This window comes from Chrysochloris asiatica, unplaced genomic scaffold, assembly GCF_000296735.1.
Source record: "Chrysochloris asiatica unplaced genomic scaffold, ChrAsi1.0 scaffold00002, whole genome shotgun sequence".
In the NCBI taxonomy this organism is placed as follows: Eukaryota; Metazoa; Chordata; class Mammalia; order Afrosoricida; family Chrysochloridae; genus Chrysochloris; species Chrysochloris asiatica.
Genome location: NW_006408520.1, coordinates 24,673,607 through 24,697,440, shown reverse-complemented (window position 1 = coordinate 24,697,440; position 23,834 = coordinate 24,673,607). Strand labels below are relative to the sequence as shown.

Here is a 23,834-nt window from a genome sequence, read left to right as displayed (position 1 = left end):
GCCAGTAGTAGATAATAGAAAAGAGCACAGTGTCCCCTGCTCCAGTAACTAAGGTACACACGCTACAGGTGTGCAAAGAATCCAGCCCAGTCAACAGAGTGGTACCCTGAAACTTGCAGAATGTTTTGGAGATGACAGGATTGATCATCGAAGATTGCTGGACTGGATTTTTCTCCCCAATTTTGCCACCATTTTGAGAGTTTTAGCAGAGTATAGAGGAAATGGGCCAGATTTTACATTTCAGAGGCTCAACATCAGGTTTTGCCTACTTTTTAGCTGAGACCTTGGACCAGTTAGTTACTTCTCTGACTGTGCTTCCTCATGTGACTAGCTCTCCCTCTCTTGCAGATTTGTTATGAAATGTCATGACCAAGAGGAAATTAAAATAAAAGACTCCCCAGCACTAAACAGGAGTTTGTTTTGTGCCTTCCAGTCAGTTCTGACTCATAGGGACCCTGTATAAGAGGAGTAGCTGGTGGGTTTGAACTGCCAACCTTGTGATTAGCAGTCCAGTGCTGGTCCTGCAATGCCACATCAGGACTCCTAACAGGAGTTTATTGTTGTTGTTGTTATGTGCCGTGGAGTCGGTTCCAAACCATCACGACCCTGCACAGGGTTTCTGAGGCTGTAAATCTTTTCGGGAGCAGAAAGCCTCATCTTTCTCCCACAGAACGGCTGGTAGTTTTGAACTGCCGACCTTGAGGTTAGCAGCCCAATTCGTAACCACTACACTACCAGAGCTCCTTAACAGGAGTTTGTTGTTGTTATGTGCCATGGAGTCCGTTCCGACTCATAGCGACCCTGTACAGGGTTTCTGAGGCTGTAAATCTTTGTGTGAGCAGAAAGCCTCCTCTTTCTCCCAAGAAAAAGCTGGTAGTTTCGAACTGCTGACCTTGCGGTTCACAGCCTGATTCAGAACCACTACGCTACCAGAGCTCCTAACAGGAGTTTAGTATGCATCAATTTCTTTCTATATCTCTGAAATTCAGCTTTTTTATGTGTTCCAGTCTGAGTTTTGAAACGTGAGTAACTTATTTAAGCCAACAGCTTGGTGATAAAAGGAGCTGTTTATCAGAGATGAGCCTGAAGTGTCTGGTAACCTGATAGATTCTGGGTATAAGGGCAGGCCGCCTTACAGATGCAGCAGTCCACAGCTGGCAGCCCAAGAGCTTGGCACTGAATACAGATGCAAACCACTAGAGCTGTCACTCTGCATATGGCATATTCTTAAGCCATCTGAGCACTTCTTTAAAAAACACCATCCTGAAGTTCATCTAAGCCAGAAGTTAATAAAATCAATAGTAATCCCAGAATTTTTGAACTGTGCACATAGAGAAATGCAGAACTGTTTTTTTTGAAGAATGTACTAAATTGTGTTTCAGTGTGGAATTAGTATAGGTAAATGTTAGGGGACATGAGGGTGAAGTCGATCTAGTTGGGAAGACTGTAGGAATCAGAATACTTTGTAGCTAATTCTGTCTACTGCTCTTCTGAGCCGGCAGCTCAGTTGCTCAGTTTGTGGCAGCTGTATGCGTGCTTTTTCTTTTTAATCTGGGAGGTCCAGGCACGTAAATTCCCATCCTTACACTCTTTCATATGCTGGACTACAGTGCATTTACTGGGATGTGGCTCTTAACTTTTAAAATTTGCATCGTTTCAGCCTCCACTCCCCTGGAAAGGTTCTGTCTTGTCTTTACAGTTTACCCGAGGTGGTTTTTTTTTTCCATTGGTGGGGTGTGGACAAGGAAGAGGAGAGGAGGAAAAAGAAGACAGACTCTAGGCACTGGGAGGAATCTCGGAGTCCATTGATTGTTGGTACTTGTGGGGAGAGGACGAACCCGGGCTGGGCTGGAAACGGAAGGACTGCGCGAGTGCCCTCGAGGCGAGGCTGCCGGCAGGGGGAGGCCCGGCCGAGGCCGTGCCGCCTCGGGGGTTGTCGGTGTGCTGGGTCGCCCGCCGTAGGAAAGAGCTCCTGGAGGTGACCATGGTGAGGCGGCCGGTGGTTATGCAACCCGCAGCCCCCTAGTCGTCCCTCCCCGCTGGTTTGCGCCCCTCCCTCCACTCTGCCAACACTGGATCTCTCGCTCTTTCTCTCCCCTGTGTTTTCAAACAGGAAGTGCTCAGCTCTCTGTAACGTGCTGCCGGGTCCTAGCATGGAGGAGTGAAATCTCCCAGTTGCAGCCGGTTCCAGCCTCCGGAACCTGCCCAAAGCCGAGTCCTGGAGAGCACCCTGAGGGAGCAGGGTGGCTGCCTGGTCCAGGTGCGTGGGGCTGGGTCGGGAAGCCTGCAGGGCCAGGCGCGGGGCTGTCACCAGTCGCTGCTGCCGCCCCCCTGGTGCAGCTGAGCCGGATCTCTAGCTCCGACCTGCAGCCACGCTTGGGTGTCTTTTCCATGTCGCCTGCGCCTCTTAACTGTCTTCTCGCCTAAGTGCCTCTTCAAAACTCTTGCTGCCGCTGCCCAGGTTGTCTTGAACTCAGTGGACACCATTGAGCAGCGTGCTGTGCCCACGGAACCCACCAGGGCTCTCCCCGGGCGGGCGGACAGGCAGGCGCTTTCCAGACTGGGCTGCCCTGAGCTGCTCCCGGGGTTGCCTATGCCTCTGGCTTCCCTGAGTCTGCAGCCGCTGCCTCCACCCTCTCCACTCTCTTCTGTTCAGGCTGCTGCCTGAAGCAGCAGTTCTTTGTTCCTCACTCACTGGCCTGGGGTTATGTACAAAAATGTTCTGGGAAGCTTGAGACAATTCAGTCCTTTAAGGACGGTGTAATTGTGAGGGGTGGGAGTGGTGGTGGAGGGAAAGGATGAGTGGTGAGTGGGACGGTGTAAGGTAGAAAGGCATGCAGGTTCAGCAGCAATCCCTTCCCTTCACCTGGTCCAACAGAGCCCACCGCTTACCGCCACCCCTTACTTTCCCTGAGTGGGGAGAGCCAGATCATCACTAACAGGGAATTAGTGATGCAGACATGCACAGGAAAGGTAGTGACCAAGAATGAAGGACTGGGAGCTCTGAGGTGTTTAGTCTGGTGTCTGGCTTGTTAACTCCAGTGTGGTTTCTTGGCTTAGATTCCCCTCGCTGAGACAGAAGGTACTTTTAAATGTATGAGCCAGGCATCTTTCTTTACTAAGCGCCATTTGTCACCCAAGTAAAATTGAGAAGACTTTTATAATATTTACCAGGTAGATCGTAATTTCACATTCATGCCTTTTTCCATCTTAAATGTTCATGGGTGGAGATCAGCCACTAGGGGAAAGAGTGATTTTATGCTATAAACTCACTGTTGCTTCATTTTTCTGGCTGCTTCTCTCTCTGCAGACTCTAGATCAGATTGACTTCTTCCTCAGCGAAAGCCCGGCCTTGTTTCATTACCTATATTTTCTGCCTAGGGAAACTTCAGTCTTGGGTGGCAACATGGAGGTGGGATTGTTGTTATTAAGTGCCTTTTGATTCTGTACCAACATATACAGACCCTGTATAGGGTTTCCGAGGAGCAGCTGGTGGGTTTAAACTGCTGACCTTGTAGTTAGCAGTCCAGTGCTGACCCTATATTGCCACACCTATATTTATCTACCTGGGAAAACTCCATTCTTGGGTTGACACCAAGGGAGGTAGGATGGTTGAGAAGAATCTTCTTGTTGGGAAGAATGTATTGTTTCAAATGAAATGTTTGAGCAATATTGAAGCCCGTCGGTTCATCTTACTCATTATTTTATAGGATATAAAGTGATTAGATGACTGGCAGGGAGAAGAGTGACTTTGCCTATGAAGGATCTCTTTTTGTAGGGTGGAAAGAAAGTGTATAATAATTGTCTGCACTTAATGCCTCCTTTGGGTTATAGAGTTAATTCATGATAGGGGAGGTACGCTATAGCACACTAAAGCCTGAAAAAGCTGTAATAAAATATATTTACTGTATACTTAATTTTGCTTTAAAAAGAAAATCTTTTGAAGTCAGGTAGCTTGGTAAATTGTACTGCTTTCTCCCCACCCTCCCGGGCCTGTAGGAAGTAATTTGAATGATAAGATCCTTATTCTAATAGTTCTTTAGAACTTTAATCTCTTTAAAAATGCATTGGTTTTGAGCATTGTGATAATATCAATAATTGATATAATTGTATTAGCAGTAAGTAATCAAGATACACTATGAGAACCAAGCAATTAATATCATCCTTGCTAAATTTGAATTTAATTATGAGATGTCTGTATGCTCTTTTCTTATCAAATACATAACAAGACTAAAAGTGAAAACAAGTCAAGACCTGTATAACTTCAGCATTTTACCCCTTTTTGGCATCCATTTGTATTCCTTGTCCTTTGATTGAATAATTTATTTGAGGATTGGTCCCATAGGTATGTGTCACTCGGAGTCCTGGTGTGGCGCTATGGGCTAATGCGCCAAACTGCAAAGCTGTTTGAACTGCAAGGTAGGCAGTTCAAGCTAACCAGCTGCTCCTTGGAAACCCTATACAGGGTCGCTATGGGTCAGAATCGACTTGACAGCACTTGACAACAACAACAACAGTTTGTCACTCAGCTTCAAGATGCAATGTTGTTGTTAAGTGCTGTCGAATCGGTTCCGACTCATAGCAACTCTGTACAGGGTGTCTGAGACTGTAAATCTTTACGGGAGCAGAAAGCCTCATCTTTCTCCTACGGAACAGCTGGTAGTTTCGAGCTGATGTCCCTGAGGTTAGCAGCCTGATTCGTAACCACTACGCTACCAGAGAATGATCTTAATGACCCTCCTATCCTGTCACATATCTAACAACAAGATTTATTCCCACCCAAATGGGACCTAAACTCAGGAATAATAATAACTGGTTTGTGAATGGCCACTTTAAATGGTTAAGCACTTGACTACTGGCCTAAAGGTTCATAGCTTGAAGCCTCTCTCAGATGCTTTGGAAGACAGACCTTTTGATCTTCTTTTCATAGCCATGAAAATCCCGTAGATGTGCTCTACTCAGCATACTTGAAGTTGCTGTGAGTTGGAATCGACCCCACGGAAAAATAACAGCAACATATTACAACTTTCTGTTTTCTGGAGCTCCCCCCCCACCCCCCATCTCGTTCACAATTTAACACTCCTTTCAGCAGGCTGGTGAAATGTAATTCATTTAGTCCATTTTGGGGAGAAAAAAATTGAGGCCCGTAAGCTGTGCCTTGTCAGTGGCCAGGTTAGCCAGTGGAGAAGCTGTGATTTGAACAAGGGCCTTTTGACTTATAATTGCTGCCTCTTTTGTAACCTGTAAACTTGCTGTCTAAGGAAAAGATGGCAATGCTGATGCAGGTTTCCTTAGCTGCTCCCAAAGAGAGCTGATAAACCCTGACTCTGGACCAGATGTACCTACATTTCCAGGTGTCTCGTACTCCTCTCTACTCAGACTCTGCTCAAAGCCCAGGATGTTTTTTTGTAGCGGGGGAGAGAAGGGGAACTTTGTCCCCTCACCCCATAGTTTGAACTGTATACTTCCTCTGTGTCAGTGACTAGATTTAGCTGTGTTTGCATCAATGTAATTTGTATTCTGCCAAAATTCTAATGGTATATTTTAATTAATAGCTGTCTTTTCAGGGCTTAGTGTGTAAGTATCTTTTTGAAGGGTCAAATTAGCATATTTTACATTTTTAGAATAAAAGAGCCCATCACTTCAGATATACTTTTAGAACAGTTTGTTGTTGTTGTTGTTGTTGTGCCGTGGAGCCCTTTCCAACTCATAGCGACCCTGTACAGAGTTTCCGAGGCTGTAAATCTTTACGGAAGCAGAAAGCCTCATCTTTCTCCCTTGGAACAGCTGTTAGTTTCGAACTGCTGACCTTGCGGTTTACAGCCTGATTCATAACCACTATGCTACCAGAGCTCCTTTAGGACAGTTTATATCCCCTAAAATAAGTACATTGCTGTGTTAATAAATGCTGTATATGACTCTCTCTAGACCCACCAGCACCAGCACCATATATAGCCACTCTCCCACCCCAGTTCAGGATAATCCATTGAAAATTTCAGATTATAGAAAAAGAGTAAACACATGCAGACCTTAAATAACACAGTAAATATGTTTACGATATTCCCCAGATGGAAATAAGTTTATTTTTAAAATGTTTGCAGTACTTAAAGTTATACTTTCTTACACTGTATTGAGAAGAATATAAATGAAAATATGGAGTATGTTTTCATTGAGAAATATTGTATTTTCTCTTCAGTGCTTGGAGTTTCTTTGATGGTCTATAACTACCCTGCTATAGAATAGTGTCAAGCTTGGGAAGAGCATTCCAGTACTTATTCAGTACCACATCAGGACCTGGGGGGCAGGGTAGATAAAGTGAGTGCCCTTTCTTTTTTAAATGAGGAATGAAGAAATATATGAATATTTTCCTAATAGCACAATGCACTGCTATTTTTGTCTGTATTGTAGAGTTGCAGTGACTTGTGAACTAGCCATGTGTTTTCCAATAGAAAGGCTAAGTGAAAAGGGTAACTAGCTTTGATGTTAAATGCCAAGGAAAAGTTAATGGTCAAGAGAGGACTAGGAGTGGAGATAATATGAATAGATTTTCAGTTTTTAAAATCTCTCTTGTTTTCCTTCATGAGTATAATAAAATGAAAATTACCTTCTCAGTCAGAAACTGTAAACTTTAAAATGGTGATTCCTGATCCTTACAAAACTCAGGAAGTTTTTTTTTTTTTAAAAAATAAAACAACACTAATTTCAAAGAACTTCAGAGTTTCACTTTTTTATTTGACGGCAAAATATTTGGTGACAAAGTTATTACTTAATGCCACACAAATGAATATATACTATAAGTAACAACCACAGCATCTTGTTACATTTACAAAATAGTAGAAATTCTGTCTACTGACCTCTCCTTGTACCTGAAGTCCATAGGTTAGAAAACAGGGTCAAAATGAAACAACTGCTCTACCCTGCAGATGCTGGTGCTGGAAAATGTGTATAAAGGTGGAATTTTTCCTCTTCGTTTTGCATTGAGGAGGTGATGTGTAAAATCCTCAATTTGTATTGCTCTTGCTTGCTTCCAGGTTAATTGTTTTCCTATGGTGAACTTTGAGATCTTTACGACTATTTGGTCATGGACAACTCAGTTTTTTTCCTAAATGCATTTTCTTCATGGTAATTCTATGGTTACCCCTTCAGTGTGTGAGTATTTGTAGAGTCTTGGCTCTGACACCAATTGTAGAATCACCACTGTCATAATCACCACTAGCTACAGTCTTACATTCGTTTTTCAGAAGCTAAATGAAGCCTCTCAACCTTACCCTTCACTGTTAATGTTAACTTTGTGCAAAGGGAGGTTTTATTCCTATTCTGCAGTGGGAAAAGCTGACATACAAATTCTGTTTAATCTCTTTTATTTCATTGCCTGTTAGTGTGGTTCTGGTACTCTGCATAAGAGAGGTTTAGACAGGATACTCATACCCAGTAGCATCGATGCATGAGGTTCTTTCTGGAAAATATTTACTTTCTATTTACTGAATGGAGTCCCTGGGTAGTACAAACAGGTAAACATTCAGCTGATAACCAAAAGTTTGATGGGTCAGTTCAACTCAGAAGTGCCTCATAAAAAAGACCTGGACTCAACCATGGAAAACCACATGGAGCACAGTTCTACTCTGACCCACCTTGAGTTGGAGAGTTAACTGAATAGTAACTAATTGTATTTATTGAACAACTCATATATATCATGGATTGTCTCCAATTCTGGGATTGTGCAGGGTAAGTGTTGTTGTTAAGTGCTGTGGAGTTGGTTCCAACTCATAGCGACCCTGTATAGGGTTTCCAAGGAGCAGCGGGTGGGTTTGAGCTGTGGACCTGTGGTTCGCAGTCCAGTACTGATCCTACAGTGTGACACCAGAAGTCCAGGGTAAGTATTACTCCTGTAATATAGGTGAAGAAATTGAGGCAGACAGGAAGTCACAGAGACAAGCTCAAACCTGGACGAAGATACAGGTTTGTGCAATCCCATTGTTAAACCATTTCCCTCCCATCATCTGCTGCTTTTCTTGTCCTTGACCTAACCTATGATGATACCATCTTGTTTAGTATTACCTATCTTTCCAGCAAAGGTTAGCACCGTAGAGAATATGCAAAAATTAGAAATGGGGCATCAAAGGATCAACATTTTATAAATGGTTTTGGCTTTCGTAAAGTATTTCTTTTTTCCCTAAGGAATTTATTGGCCTTTGTAAGAGTTTTTCTGAGGCAATATTGCCCTCAAGCAGTACTGCTGGGTTATAAGACATAGGCATACTAATTTTACTAAGAATTGTGCATATTGATGCCAAGGTTACACCCTCACCAATACTGCATGAGAATTTCTTCTTTAATATGTTAATCTGATATATATTACTTATATCTCATTGTTTTAGTTTGCATTTTTCTGTTAGTATCTTTAGCCTATTTATTTTTTTATTGAGTCTCTTGTCTTTTTCTTGCACGAGATTCTTTGAAGGAATAAACTGAAAATTTCAAATATGTTTAAGATTGTTTTTTTAGGCAAGCTTGATGCCATTGTTAGTATGTGTGCTCTTTACACTTACAAATATATTTTATAGAAAAGTGTTTACTTATCTGAGAATATTCTTGAATTTCCATAGTTGGTAAAATAACTTCATTTTAGCATTCTTTTTTGTTTTGGGTAATGTTAAAATATAATTGTATTCACTATTTATTAAGTACATTTAAAAGAAAACAAAACAGTTGCTGCTGAGTTGATTTTGCTTCATGGAGACTCCATGTGTATCATCAGAGTAAACTGTGCTCTACAGGGTTTTCAGTGAACTTTCAGAAGTAGATCACCAGGCCTTTCTTCTGACATTTTAACATTCTTAACATTACATTTCCTACGTAGGTTTTTTTTTTTTTGTGTGTGTGTGTGTGTTGTTTTTTTAAAATCAGTTGTGGCTCCTCTTCATACCTGGCTATCTCTGTAGGACAGTGGGTGTTTTATTTCAAAGGTTTCTCTTTCTTCTCCACTACACTGCGTGTACTTACAAAGCTGTGCTGTGCATTCCTGGTATGGCTTTGAATAAATGTTTTGTAAAGTGTGATGTTGTAATACATGGGTGAGTACTCTTGAAATCCTGTTAATTATAGATGTCTCTTTATTATTTGGAAAACACCACCATTTAGTTTCAGCTTGTTTTTCTCCAAGTTTACTCTGTTCTCATGTCTCCGTCCATCTCCTATCTTCATTTCATATTACACTTGAGTGCTAGGTCACTTGGTTTGATAAGCAGCTATGCTTAGGCAATATACAATGGGTTTTTCCTTAGTTGAGAAAATATGGTGAATCCTAACATAGTCTACAAAGACACAATACTCTACATCCTGCTTTGGTGAATGGCATCTGGGATCTTGAAAGCTCGTGAGCAGCAGTCTGAAGTACAACGATTACACTTTCCATGTGTGGAATGAAGACGAATGATGAGAATTGAAAAGGCTTGGAATCAGTGAGTCCAGTGGACTAATGGGACATGTGCATCAGTCTCCATGACTCTTGCGACCAGAAGAGCTAGATAGTATTCAGCTACTGTTACAATTGCTTTGAAAGGGGTCAGATTAGAAGGTACCAGATAGAGCAACAGAAAATGTGGAGCAAAACTCAAAATTGTTAAGAAAATTAAAGAAAAAGACTGCTGGGCTTACTGGTCAGAAAGATACTGGAAGAATCTGAGACTATAGCTCTCACTTACCCTTCAGGTCTGGAAAGGAACTCACCCTCATGGCCCAATTTTCAGCCAAGCAGTAGATAGATATACAGAATGGACAACAACACTAGCAATATGTGCTCACCATGGAATGGTCAGTCATTCAAAATCAAAAGGGCAACATTTACCTTAGGACAAAGTTGAGAGGGATAGGGAGGTGGGTGGAATGGAAACAGGAACCACAGGGAGGAAGTGGGACAACTGTTGTTACATGGAGGGGAATGCAATCCTTGAGATGAAACAAAGCGTAGGATTGGTTGAACGTAAAATTGATCATCTTGTAAGTAAAACTTTAGACAATTCACAATAAAAAGTTAAAAAATATGATGGAACCATGTTAGGTATGTAACATGGCTTATTGTCATAAAAAGTTTTGAAATTATTTTTAGGGACAAATTATGTTCTCAAAATGGAGCATGATTAGTTGTTCCATCAATACTAAGATTATACAAGTGATAGGCTGCATTTTTTTGTTTGTTTCTTTTGTCTGTAGTTCTTAAGGTATTTTATAGATGTAGGAGGAGGTTGTGGTCTTTTTAGTTGTTGTGAAGTGCCGTTGAATCTTGTTTGCCCAAAGTTTGATAAACTCATCATGTTGGAGAGTCCTAGAGTCTAAACCCTGCTAAGACAGAAAAGACATATGTCCTTTGACTATTGGAATTGTTCTCCTATTGTGCTTTAAACATGATTTATTAGATATTCACTTGAGCTTGATTATAACAGCCTTAGTCACTGACCTAACAATTTACATATTCATTAGAGGACTTCATCAGTAAGGATGTTTCCCACTTCTCATTCAGATTCATCTATGCTCACCTCGCCAGCTGTCCCATCTACCTGTCCTACCAGCCTCCTGTCTTACTCGGTTATTTTAATATAATTGACAGCCAATGCATTTTATCCATTCAGCTGATGTTTACCGAGCTCAAAATGATTAAATATTAGTTCTCTTCTCTCTCTTCCTCCTAACTGCTGGGTTCCAGTCATTGTGCTAAATTCTGAGCATACAATGAGACTATGACCTAGTGCCTGACCTCAGAAGAAGGTACAGGAACCATTAATGGGAATTTAGAATGCAAAGCACCTACATTAAGGAGCACTGATGGTGCATGGTGGTTAAGGCAGGCAACTGCTAACTGAAAGATTGGTGGTTTGAACCTCCCAGCTGCTGTGTGGGAGACAGATGTGGCAGTCTCTTTAGGGCACTTCTCCTCTGTCCAGTAGGGTCAGTATGAGTCAGAACCAATTTGATGGCAGTGGATTTGGTTTAGTTACAACAATCCATTATGATAAATGGTAATAGAGAGTGGGGCACAAAGGAAGAAGCCATTTGTTCTTTCTTGCTTCTGAGGAAAAGATTCATAGAGGCTGGCTTGGGTGTGGAATCTTGGAAAGAGTAAGATTATTCACCAGGTTGAGCAGGAGAAAAGTAGTCCAGACAGAGGAAGCAGCCCAGGTTCAGAGTTCTGAAGAACTTGGTGTATGAAGTGCACAGAGTGTGAGTAACTGAAGTAGAGACCGTGGTTGAGAGGGCAGCAGGGGCTGGAGGTCAGTCTTGGTCCAGTATGCTGCCTCTGGAACTTTGGACTTTATCCTGAAAGCATTGTGGAATCATCAGTGGTGAAACAAATGCTCTAACCAGTGGCTTAAGATAAGTGAACAGAAAGCAGGGAAAAGTCCAGAGGTTATTACTATAATCCAAGCAGAGATCCTGAGGGCCTTAGCTCAAGTAATGGTAATGGGGAAGGAAAGGAGACGATGGGTTTGAGAAACAAACGGAAGGAAGCATTGTTTATTGGTTTAGATCGAAAGTGGGAGAAGAGAAGGGAGGAGGGTGAAGAAAGAGACTACATTTTTCATCAGGATTGGGTGCGTAAGAGGGTCAAGTGTGGAGAGAGAAGAGACAGTTTAGTGCGGTGTGGAGTGAAGTCAGGATGCCTGGTAGGACATGAAGCTGATCTAACAGGTGTGGGCCCTAGAGAGAACTTGGAGCTGGAGATGTGTTGAGAAGTCACTGGAATTGATCATGGTAGTCAAGAATGTGTCCTCTGGCAAGGCCAAAGGATAAAAAGACTAAGCTGACAAAAGAAGGGGAGCTAAAAAGTGAATCAGGAAAGAGTATTTATAAACAAAAATGATAATATTGAGCATCAGGTGCTTTTTTGTGTTCGTTTTCGCATATTATGTCATATCATCCTTGCAACACCATCTCCTGAGATTATTATTATTCTGTTGTACAGGTTTGTTGTTGTTAGGTGCCATCGAGTCAGTACCAACTCATAGCGACCTTATGCACAGCACAATGAAAGTAAGGGATCTAAAACTCTGGTAAACAACTTGCCAAGTAACCCAGGTAGTCACTCAGAGAAAGCTGTGCCTTCTGTCAGAGGCTACAGATAGCTCAGGAATATTGAAGAGAACTCCTAAGTATTTCAACATGGGCTTTGGCAATTAGGTATTTGATTGGTGGTTTTAAGACTTGTAGTGTCTAAAGCCAGATTACCCTGAGTTAGGAAAGAGTAGAACTCTGGGCACTGAATGATATGTTTGTGTGTTTATACACATTTGTCTATGAGGGAATATGATTTGTTTGTGATATCGACTGGAGCTTATCTTTGGTTGATAATAGTGGAGAGGAAGAAGATGTGACAAAAGGTAGAAGAGAGAACGACGAAAGGAATAAGGTTCCCAAAAGATACAGGGTTGACGTCTTGGACACAGGTGAATTTGGAGTTAAATTGCTTTTTCAGGATCATACTTGAATGGGGTTGTAGGAAAGGAGGAGTAGGGACATTCATTCCTTTGACACAGGAGGGGAGGAGAAAAAGATAGGTGTGATGAGAGATGAGTATGTGAATACGAGGAAGGAAGTTCAGACAGTTCATTTCACCTGATCTGGATTTTCTCAGTAAAGTAAAAGATGTAATCTCTGAGAGTGAGGAGGACTTGAGGAGACAGTTTAAAGTTTGTAACAATCACCTTGGAAAAAGTAGTTCACTGATTTGGGATGAGTGAGTAATACTTGCACATCAATTGAGAGCTCAGTTGGGGTTTTGTCAGTAAGAATTAGATGCTGGTGGTGGATGTCTTTTTCCTGATTTAAAGTAATATGAGTAACAAGAATGATCTTTTAAAATAGAGGGAGGACATGGCCTTGCCTGAAGTGATAAATTGAGATCATAATTTGAGGAAACTTGAGCATCTAGAGGGAAAGGTTGAAATAGGGAATGGAAGAGGCAGTTGATTGAACTTTAGGAAACTTAGCACTTCTTTTTACCATGAGGGCCTCAGGAAGGCAGTTTGTCTCTCTGGACCTCAGTTTCCCCATCTGAGAAGTAAATTACACTTAATGTTCTCTCAAATCCCTGTAGTCTGAGAGTTTTTGCAATACCCATTTAACACTGGTACACAAACATGAGTGGATAAGAGAACAGGAGTAGTTAGATTCTTGTGATCATGATTTATGTGTATTCTGATAGTAGCAATTCTAATGCAGTACTTCTGGGAAGTCGACAATACAAGACAGCTGTTAGATAGTCAGCTCCTGTGTCTGCTGTTGTGGCTAACTGTGACAATGGGAGAGAGGTAGCAAGTCAGATGAGGGGAAGAACAGGAGCATGAGGCTATGATGGTGGTCATTGCAATTGGGTCTGTTCCAACTCATAGTGACCCTGTATAGGGGTTCCAAGAAGCTGTGAGTGGGTTTGAACCACCAACCTTGTGATTATTACTCCAGTGCTTATCCACAATGCCACACTGGGAAAGAGGTTGTTAGTGTTAAGTGCTGGCAAATCAGTTCCAACTCTTAGTGACCATGTACAGGATATCCAAAAGAGCAACAAGTGGGTTTGACCATCCAACCTTGTGGGTAGCAGTCTAGTACTTATGTTACAGTTCCACACTAGACCTCCTAGGAAAGATGATTGTTAAGTGCTGTGGAGTTGATTCCAACTCACAGTGAGCCTGCATAGGGTTTCCAAGGAGCATCTGGTGGGTTTGAACCACAGACCTTGTGGTTAGTAGTCTAGTTTTTATCCTACATGGGCACACCAGGACTCCTTAAAAAACATTCATAATAGTAAAAGAAATACATTATAAAGTATATAGTAATTAATTTAAATAAAAATTAACTTAAACAAGAACACGTAAGATCTATATATAGAATTAAAACTCTAAAAGTAAAACGATATCTGAATAAGTAGAGATATTTGGATGGGATTATATCAATTCCCTTTTATTTTTGTTAGCAGTCTAGGGCTTATCATATAGCACCACACCAGGAAAGAGGTGGACAGGTTCAGTTTGCCGTGTGCCCTACTGACTGTGTACCTTGGCTCCCTGAGAAATCAGAGGAGGCAGATGGTGTGGCCATTTCATTAAGTTGGTGGGTGATCTTTGCATCCATCCTCTTTGCTGTCTCTCTATGATCCTTTTCTCCTCTCTTGTTTCATTTTCTTTTCACCAGGCTTGTTTCTTCCTCTTAATTAAAAGTTGGCATTGGAGAGGAGAATCTGACAGTTGGAGAAGATGAAGAATATTTATGGCATCTTACCTTGAGAGTCCCTTCTCCTTTCCCACTTCCTTCATCACCTCTTCATTTTCTTTGTCCATAGAAGCATCAGAAAGGGTTTGGAGCATTTCATTCTCCTCTCAGCTGGTTATGTTCTTCTCCTAGGATTTTTGCTTTTCAAATCCATTTCTGTTCCTCCTTTTATGAACAAGGGGTGACACTGTAAAGCCCTAGTAGTGGTTAGCATTAAAAGGTGAATGCAGGTCAGAAAAGTGGCTCTAGAGATAGGGTACTCTTAAAAATTAAGTTACTAATCTTTTTCTGTGCTATTGAAGATTTAAGAGAAACCTGGGCATTTTCTTTTTCTCTCCCTTAAGATATTGCACAACTTAATGCTTGGAAAATTATTCACAGGAAGAAACGGGGTGTAACAGTTTTTATAAGGCATTTAAAAAAAAATTCACCCTTTAGCTCATGTCTGACAATTCTATTTTTTTTCTACCCCACTGCTCTAGTTTCTTTCTGAGCATCTTAAATTCTCCACATAATTAAATACTTTTCAAAGTGAAACAAAGTTTAAAATACAAAAAAAAAAACAAAACATTGTTACAAATTAAACTTGAAGTTAAAATATATTCTTGAAATGTGTTCTTCCATTTCCTGAGGAACAACAGGAAGGATTTGATTTCTCAAAATAAACTAAATAGCCTAACTATGAACTCTGAGCAGCTGAGATCAAAGATTCTAGCATCGTCACACAATGGGAAATTTTCAGTCATTTTTCTAACCTCAGAAAATCAAAACTAATACATTAAAAAACATTTTTTTATGCAAGGCACTAAGGAATGTATGTGAAATTCAGAAACACATCTTTTGGCATATGTAAATATGCTATAATCTCTTTACCTAAATGTATTTATCTTAGCTTAAATGTTTACTCCCCAGTATACCCACAAGAATCCATTTACAAAATGATTTGATTGGTATGGACATGCTAGACATGCAGCAATGAAAATATCCTTCTTGAATATCGAATTTAGTAAGAACAGAGAAAAATCCATTGACTTTCTGTATCCATGTAGCACCTAAACATGAACTTAAACTTTTTATGTTGGTAAATTATTTTATAGCTGTGCTAGAAAGAAAAGTTAAGCCACTCATATTTGGCATTAAACTGCATTAAAAGGGATAAGCACTGGAATGCCATTCGGTTTAAACCTCAAGGTCAGTGGTTCAGACCTATCAGCTGCTCCTCAGAAACCCTACACAGGACCTCGATGAGTCTGAACTGACTCGACACTTATCAACAACAATAGTTTAGTAAAACCTGTGAAAGGTGGAACCTATGTACAGGGGAAAACTGTCAGAGAAGGAAAATTCAAGTATTTTCCACTAAAATGAGTGATAGAAACGTGGTTAAGACTGCACCCTGTCAAAAGCAGAAAACTTTCAAGATCTGGAAAAGCAAGGCAGTACTGTCATGTTCTGGCTGCTACAGGTTTCACTGTGACTTCTCAGGTAAGAATAAAGACATCTATTAGTATTTATTCTTTACAGAAACAAGGGATTATTGCTTCTTTTAAAAAGAAAAAATCAACTACATTGTGTGGGCAAATTTTTGTTTGTAGGATACCAGTAAGATAAGAGAGGAATGGGTATATTTTATTTTCACTATTACCTATTTGAGGAATGTGGTGGTTCTCAGCACTAGGCTTTAGTACTTGGAATCCACCAGCCATTCTATGGAAGAAGAATGTCTTCAAGATTTTCTTTTGGGATCTTGCCTGTTTGGGGTTCATTGAGCTTCTGGTATGTTTATCTTCACTCTTTTCATGATGTTAAGGAAGTTTTCTTCCAACAACTCTTGACAGTTTTCTCTGTGCTTTTTAAATGATCTTTTCCTGTTCTGGAATTCTGATCACCTGTAAGTTGGTCCTCTTAATGTGTTCCATTTTACCTCTTAGGCTTTTTTCGGATTTTTTTCATTCTTTTGTCTGATTTTTCTTCTAGCCCTGTCAGTGTATTGTCCATTTTGGAGATCTTAGTGTTAATCTTCTGGAATTCGAGTTGCAGGTTTTGTATTGTTTCAAAATTTGCATATATTTTGTCTATTTGTTCTTATAGTGAGTTCCTGAATTCTTCTAAAGCTTTTTCTGTATTCCCGTTTCCTCAGTTTTTCTGTCAGTCCTTATAAGGTACCTAAGTATCATTCTTTTGAATTCTTTTTCAGTTAGTTGCATAACCTTTTCTTCCTCAGAAACATTTTCTGGCTCTGCATCTTGATCATTTGTTTGAGCCATTCTCTCTTGTTCTTTGTATGAGCTAAAATTGTCTGTTGTCTCCAGGGCATTGTAGGGTTGTTGTGTTTGTATTTAATTGATGATTATGTGTCGATGTGTGTCTTAGGCTCTCATCAACAGTCTCCTCTGGATGTTTTTAGTGAATGGAAGCGTGTACACTGTCCTCACTTGCCGTTAATGCATCTCAGTTTAGGGTGCATTTGGCTGGTGTTGGCTGCTGTCTAGCTGTCTATCATTGATCAGGTGGTATAAGAGTTGCTGTTAGCTCTTGCCTTATGAGTGAAGCTACAGAAGGTATGGTTGAGGTTGCGCTATATGAGCACAGTTGTGTTCATATATAGGAAAGAGAAAATCCCTTCCCCCACACACGCAAGAAAACAAAATAATAAACAAACCAACAATAAAAAGAGAAAAAAAGATACAAAAACAAGCAGCAAACAGAAAGAATGTAGTTGATATAATAACTATAAAGACAAAAGAAGGACAGGGAAATAGAGCTATAGAAGAAAAAAATGAGGGAGGAAAAAGGAAGAAATTTAAAAAATACTTCGAAAAACCAGGGAGAGGAAAAATGGAAAAAGAGAGTAGCAAATAGTAAAGAAAAGTTGAAAGGGAGGAAAAAGAGGAAGGGAAATGAGAAACAAAAGAAAAGAAGGAAAAACAAAAGCAGAGATAGGATAAAATTCAAGGGAATGGAAAGAGAAGAAGAAGGAGAAAACTAAACAAAAACAATACAACTAAAAAAGGTAAAAACCAAACACAAAAACACAGTGCAACTGTTGAACCTGAAGAGGAGAAAACTCTGGCGCTCTGGCAAGCCAAGGACCTCACGAGGTAGGTGTGGCAAGAATGTGACAGCAGTGGTCCTGGCCCTAGATGGGAGTTCCTATTGGCCTCGATGTTATCTATGTTCAGGACACTCAATTCGGAAGTAGTTCATGGGGCCTCTTGATGGAGCTGGTTTCTGTGTCTGTTAGGATCACAGGGCAGCTAGGGACAGGAGTGATTCGTTGAATGCTGGTCAGTGACTCTTCAGGGCCTAGGTCTGGAGCTGAGCCCACCTGCATACAGGTTCTATAGCAGCAGGCCATCTCTGTACAGCCGGACCCCAACTCACACTGGAGTATCTCCAACCACATGGCTCCAAACACCTGGATAGCAGGGGTTACACTGGGGGTGGATGAGGGTGGGAGCTGGTCACAGTTCTAGTCCCCAGAGGAGCATGGGGAAAAAGAAGGAATTTCACCTTTCCTGTTACCAGTTTGAGTGTACTCTTTCAGGCTTCCTTCTGTTGCCAAAGCTGTTCACAAGATGGTTGTACTATGTCTGTGGCTATTCACGAGTCTGTCTCCTTCTCTCACCATCCCTGCTCAGCTTCTCCTCACAGCAAGCACTCAATCAGTTTCTCTAACCTTTTCTCTGAAGTTTAGGATTCCAGAGTTTTCATCTGTGTTTCATTTGGTCTCATATCATTGTTGTAGAGGGTCCATGTCATGCATCTGCCTAGTTTGCCTTCTTGCTGGAAGTCTCAAGATACTGATTATATCTTCTGAATTTATTTGGGTTGCATATCAACTAACCCCAAATTTATGTATATGAAAGAAGCAGGACCTAGTGTAAAGAAATGAAATGTATACTTTCTTTTCCTCAAAAGTGATTTAATAGCCGTCATGGTTGTTGAAGTAGAGGATCAGAGAAGGAGAAGAAGGACCCGCCTGGCAAGGAGATGAATTAACAATAGCACAGCAATGGGATCAAACGTAACAACAATTCTGAGGATGCCACAAGACAGGGCAGTGTTTTCGTTGTTGTCGCAGGGTTGCTGTGAGTCAGGCCCAACTCAGTGGCATCTAACAACAACAACAGTAACAACCTCTTAGATGTTTTCAAGAGAGTTATACATTTTATAATGCCATAGTTTATTACCCTGTAAAATTGGTACCATTATCTTTTGCTGCCTAGTGGCTTAGGGTTTAAGTGTTGACTGCTAACGGAAAGGTCGGCAGTTTGAACATACCAGCCCCGCCACTCCATGGGAGAAGAAGCGTGGTGGTCTGCTCCCATAAAGCTGACAGCCTAGGAACTCTTAGGGAGCATTCTGTTCTGCCTTATAGGGCAGCTGGGAGTTGGCAACAGCACACAACAACTGTTGTTTATTACTTAAGTTTTGTTTACATTTAAGTAAACAAATGACCAGTGAAGTTTTTTAGGGTCTTCTGTATAAAAACAAGCTCCCTTTCCTTCTACTTCCTATAGAAAATAATCTGTTCTTCATTTTACTATATTTTATTTTTAGGATAAGAAAGTGTAAGGTAAGCAACAAAATTGTAGTATTTCTATTTAAAACTAATAGAATTCTGATATGAATAAAATAATTAGAAGAATTATGAAATAAGTATAAAAAATTCATTCACAACACAGTGATTATTTCAACTATGTTGAAGTGTATAACATTTTTGAAAGGACCACAGAACTATAAATAATTGCTATTATAGTAATTGTAGGAGTCCTGGTGTGGCACTATAGAATAAAGCACAGACAGGTCTGTGGTTCAAACCCACAAGCCACTCCTGAAAACCCTAGACAGGATCACTATAAGTTAGAACCAACTTGATGGCATTTAACAATAACAACAACAAAGGAAGTATGAGTAGAATTTAATAGATTTTCTTTATAATATTTTGATTTTAACTTGACAAAAAGTTCAGAAATCAAGTTTCTGGGTTACTGATTAGATAGACTTGAAATGCTACAAATTTTTAGTATTTGTAATACAGAACACATTAAGAGACTGTTCAGTAGGTGTGGGAAGTAAAGGTAGCAATTTGACTTATTTTTTGCTCATTTCTGAATGAGAGACTTTTGATACAAAGAGTCATTAGCAGAGGAACAAGGGAAAATTCCAGGGGTTGTTACTATATTAGCCCATTTATCTAGGCATTACCTGTGGGTGGCCTTGGTGACTTTGGCCTACTGACATTGGTCCATTTCTTCTGGTTTTAACTTGTTGGAAGTCTCCATTATGTCCTCTATCTGCCTTTTTGCTCCTCAGGTACAGCTGTGAAAATTACTTGAGAAATCGTTTGGGAGCAAGAACTGTGAATGGAGAAAAGAAATAGTCTTCTCATTATTTTACATACAGGGAAAGAGGATTATCTACACTCCTTAGCTTTCACTGTTGAAGAACAGAGAATAATAGGTTATCTTGGCTTTTATAAATGGAAACCATAATGCTTTAATAACCACTCTTAGGAAAAGGTTGGTAGGCACCAAATTTGGCTTGTTTTTTATTCATTTATTTCATGACAACTCCCCTGCGTGTTTCCTCGTCATTTGCTCTCTGAAAGAAATTAGAGCTTGTGGTTAGTCCTGTCACAAATGCAATTAGAGCAGCACATTGACAGAGAGGCTAATTCTCATCTTGTGTTTTCAGAGGTGGTTGTAAACAGTGAAGTGGAAAATCATGAAAAATTATAAAAATTAGTTTGGCAGTATTCCTGTAAAAATACTTAGCACTAAAATCATATTTATATAATTGATAAATTCATTCGTGTAGTAATTTGAATATACTGTATAAGATATTGTTGTTGTTAAGTGCGGTTGAGTCAGTTCTGACCCTTAGCGACCCTATACATGGTTTCTGAGGAGCAGCTGGTGGGTTTGAACTGTTGATCTTGCAGTTAGCAGCCCAGTGCTTATCTTACAGTGCCACACCAGGACTCCATGTAACATATGTTGTTGTTGTTAAGTACCATGGGGTCGGTTCCAACTCATAGTGACCCTGCACAGGATTTCCGAGGCTGCAAATCTTTACGGGAGCAGAAAGCCTCATCTTTCTCCTGCGGAACAGCTGGTAATTTTGAACTACTGACTTTGAGGTTAGCAGCCCAATTCGTAACTACTATACTACCAAAGCTCCTTATATAACATATAGTGTCTTAAATATTTTATCTATTTATGTAATTACTTTCTTTGCCTTTTTAGTGCTTAAGTCTAGTGGAATAGTTTGTACATTTTGGAAAACAGTGTAACAGTAAAACCAAAAATGAAGCAGCATTACATAATCTTAAAATGCTATTTATAAAGTATTATTCTCACTTAATGGATGGAATCTAACAGCCAAATAGTTAGTTTGAATAGAAGACCACGCATTTGATGAGCTTATTTCTGAGTAAGTTTTCCTCAGGGTCAGGGAAGAAAGCTTTCAGATTACTTTCTGAGGACAAGCTTTATCGCTGAACCATTCTAAGATGAAGCAAATGTGTACTTTAAGCCTCTGTACTTTGTCATCTCTCTCACATCCATAATTTATATGACTCTTGGTGCGGTGCTGTAGGATCAGCACTGGACTACAAACTACAAGGTCGGCAGTTCAAACCCACCAGCTATTCCTTGGAATCCCTATTAGGGTCGCTATGAGTGGTAACTGACTCGATGGCACTTAGCAACAGCTACATATATATAGTACTTAGTGTTTTCAACAGTGTGGGTGCAGGTGCCTGAGGTTTGGGATGAAGTCCTAGTTAATGTGAAGCTGTTTTCCTAGGCTGTGCTTGCTGGTCTTGTCTCGAGTCCCAGCCTTTGTGTGTCACTCATTCAAGAATTGGTCTTTGTGCTTCTTGCTAGGGGCCCACCCAGGGCAGTATTTGTGGAGGAGGTGGGAAAAGTAGATGAGGATCCTTAGCATGAGCAGAATGCTCATTAGAAGGTGTCCGCATTCCTCTAGCCCGCATATTTCGGGAAGAAATGGGTGTGGAGAAAGGACATGACCCAATTTACATACTTGTTGACCAGGTTCAGGAGGCGATCCTGGGCATTGGTGATTTTCATCATCACAGTATGGTGAGGATGATGTTGCTGACCTCTATCAGTAGTGTTAGGGCACCCTCACCAACAAAGCTGCTCCAAAAGATTCCTGACAAGAAGGTATCCGTGGCCATAGCATGATGGACAAGGTATTCACAAGAAGTTCCAACCTGACGACTCACCATGCTCTCCACCATGTCGTGGACATAATAACCTGCAGAAGCAAACTAGCAGATAGAAAGCAGCCATGCTTTCTGTCAGTCTCCACCAGCATATCAGGGGTCTGCCATACACACTGCAGTGCCCAGACCCCTGAAACCATGGAGTGGGTGAAGGAGATGAGCAGATTGTGCCAACACCAGGTGCCAAGTGGGTCAGCACACATGTGCGCCTGGCTACGGCAGGTGACAGAGTGCACGCCAGATTGCCCAGAAGATCTGTGTGGCATCCAGGACAAAGGCAAGGTTCGGGTACAGCAGGGGGGCATGCTCACCCTCCCTGCTGTCTGTCCAACCTCTAGGTGATCGTCCTTGAGCTTTTAGGGGAATGAACTTCTATTGCCGGGGCTGGCCCTCCCATCGGCAGCCAGCCTTGCAACTCATATCAGTAATATTTTAACTAGATCTTTTATGCTAGAAGTTAAGGAAACTGATTCCTTTCTTAACAAATAGATATGCACCATTCTTCATGAAATAATTAAGCAAAGACATGCCCAGGCCCATGTCCACATTTCTCCTTAATGAGTTTTTAATTCTAGGATTTTGTAAGTCCCTTTTTAAATTAGATAGATAGACAGACACTCCTAGTGTGGCACTGTAGGATAAGCACTTGACAAGGCCAGTGGTTCAAATCCACCAGCTGCTCCTTGGCAACCCTATACAGGGTAGCTGTGAGTTGGAACCAACTCTTAACAGCAGCATATTTAAATATATGAGTCCTGGTGTGGTGCTATGGGATAAACACTGGCCTTTGAACCACAGGGTTACCAATTCAAAGACACTTGTCACTCCTTGGAAATCCCATCCAGGGTCACTGAGTTGGAACTGATAACAATATATGTGTGTGTGTGTGTGTGTTATATATGTATATATATGTGTGTGTGCATATATGTAAAATAGTTTTCCAGAATTTTCATGAAATCCTGCTAACACTTTCTGTCACCCCTTATTAATGGTATTGGTGAGGGCATTGTCAGGATGCCTTACTTTCTGCAGATGTGAAAGGGATTGATAGGTGCTTTGATAATCTCCTGGAGAAAAGGCAGAGGGACAGGCTTTGATTCTATACATGGAGCAGATCTCCTTCAAAGTCATACAGAGCTACACTGAGCTGCTTGGGGCTGTCCTTCCTTTGCTGAGGGTTATAGAGATTTGAAATAGCCTGTGAATCCAAGATACTCTCTAAGGTCACAGTGTGATGTGCCTACTATTCAGTCTCTAGCTTTGTACTAGAAAAAGTCATGTTCAAATACCAGCCCTGTACATACTAGCCTAGACCCTTGGAAAGAAAGCTAAATCCTCTAAGCCTCAGTTTCCTCAGATGAAATAACATGAGGTTTATTTTGTGAGTCCAAGGTATGTAAAACACTTGGTGTGGCTATTCCTTTTTCTGAGTTTGTGATTCTATAGTTTTACAGTCTGTGCCCCCATCCCTTTTTGTACATTCTTCCTTATTCTCTGCCTTCCCTTTAATTTTTTTAGTGCTTCACATTGCTTTCTCACTTTTTATTGTTCTCTTTTCTAACTGTGCCTTAGGGCCTACCAGGTATTCCCAGGGGTGCCATGAGTATCATCAATGTCAGATCCTGGAACAGCCAGGCTCCAGGGCAATCTAATGGACAGGCGTTGATGCTCTGCTCTTTGGGCTCTGATAAAGTCAAGACACCACTACTTTATTAGCATCGCCATGAGCTTTCATAACACTTTCTGCTCTGTAGTTGATGGTCCTGAAATCATCAAATAGAAGTAGGAAATGGATAGAGAGAAATCTCTTTATACGACAGTTATGGATTTAGAAATCTGCATTTAATTTTGCCGCTGTTTCTGTTTCTCTTATAGAGTGGGACTCCTAATTCCAAATGTCATATTTGAGAAGGAATAATATCAGGAACAGAAATGCCAAACATACTCTCTTTAGAAGGAAAATTTAACTCACAAAAAACCCTCAAATCCATTGCCATCAAGTAGGTTCTGACTCATATAGGCCAGAGTGCAACTACCCCATAGTTTTGTTGTTGTTGTTATTAAGTACCGTGGAGTCGGTTCCGACTCATCGTGAACCTGCACAGGGTTTCTGAGGCTGTAAATCTTTAAGGCTGCAGAATGCCTCATTCTTCTCCCGCAGAACCGCTGGTAGTTTCAAACTGTCCACCTTGAGGTTGGCAGCCCTACTCATAACCACTATGCTACCAGAGCTCAAGTGTTTACACGGCTGTAAATCTTTATGGAAGCCGATTGCCACATCTTCTTCCCACAGAGCAGCTGGTGAGTTCCAACTACT

The 23,834-nt window shown here is 40.9% G+C and overlaps 1 protein-coding gene and 1 pseudogene across 1 annotated transcript in view; one reads left to right on the top strand and one right to left on the bottom strand.

Moving 5' to 3' along the window:
- Positions 1-2,117: 2,117 nt before the first annotated feature.
- Positions 2,118-23,834, top strand: part of LRRC8D (leucine rich repeat containing 8 family, member D) — a 139,139-nt gene continuing 117,422 nt past the window's right edge. Inside the window, exon 1 of the mRNA XM_006830975.1 lies at positions 2,118-2,260. The gene's annotated coding sequence lies outside the window, so the exon portion shown is untranslated. The remainder of the gene's footprint in view (positions 2,261-23,834) is intronic.
- LOC102820038 overlaps positions 21,252-23,834 on the bottom strand; it is a 59,982-nt pseudogene continuing 57,399 nt past the window's right edge.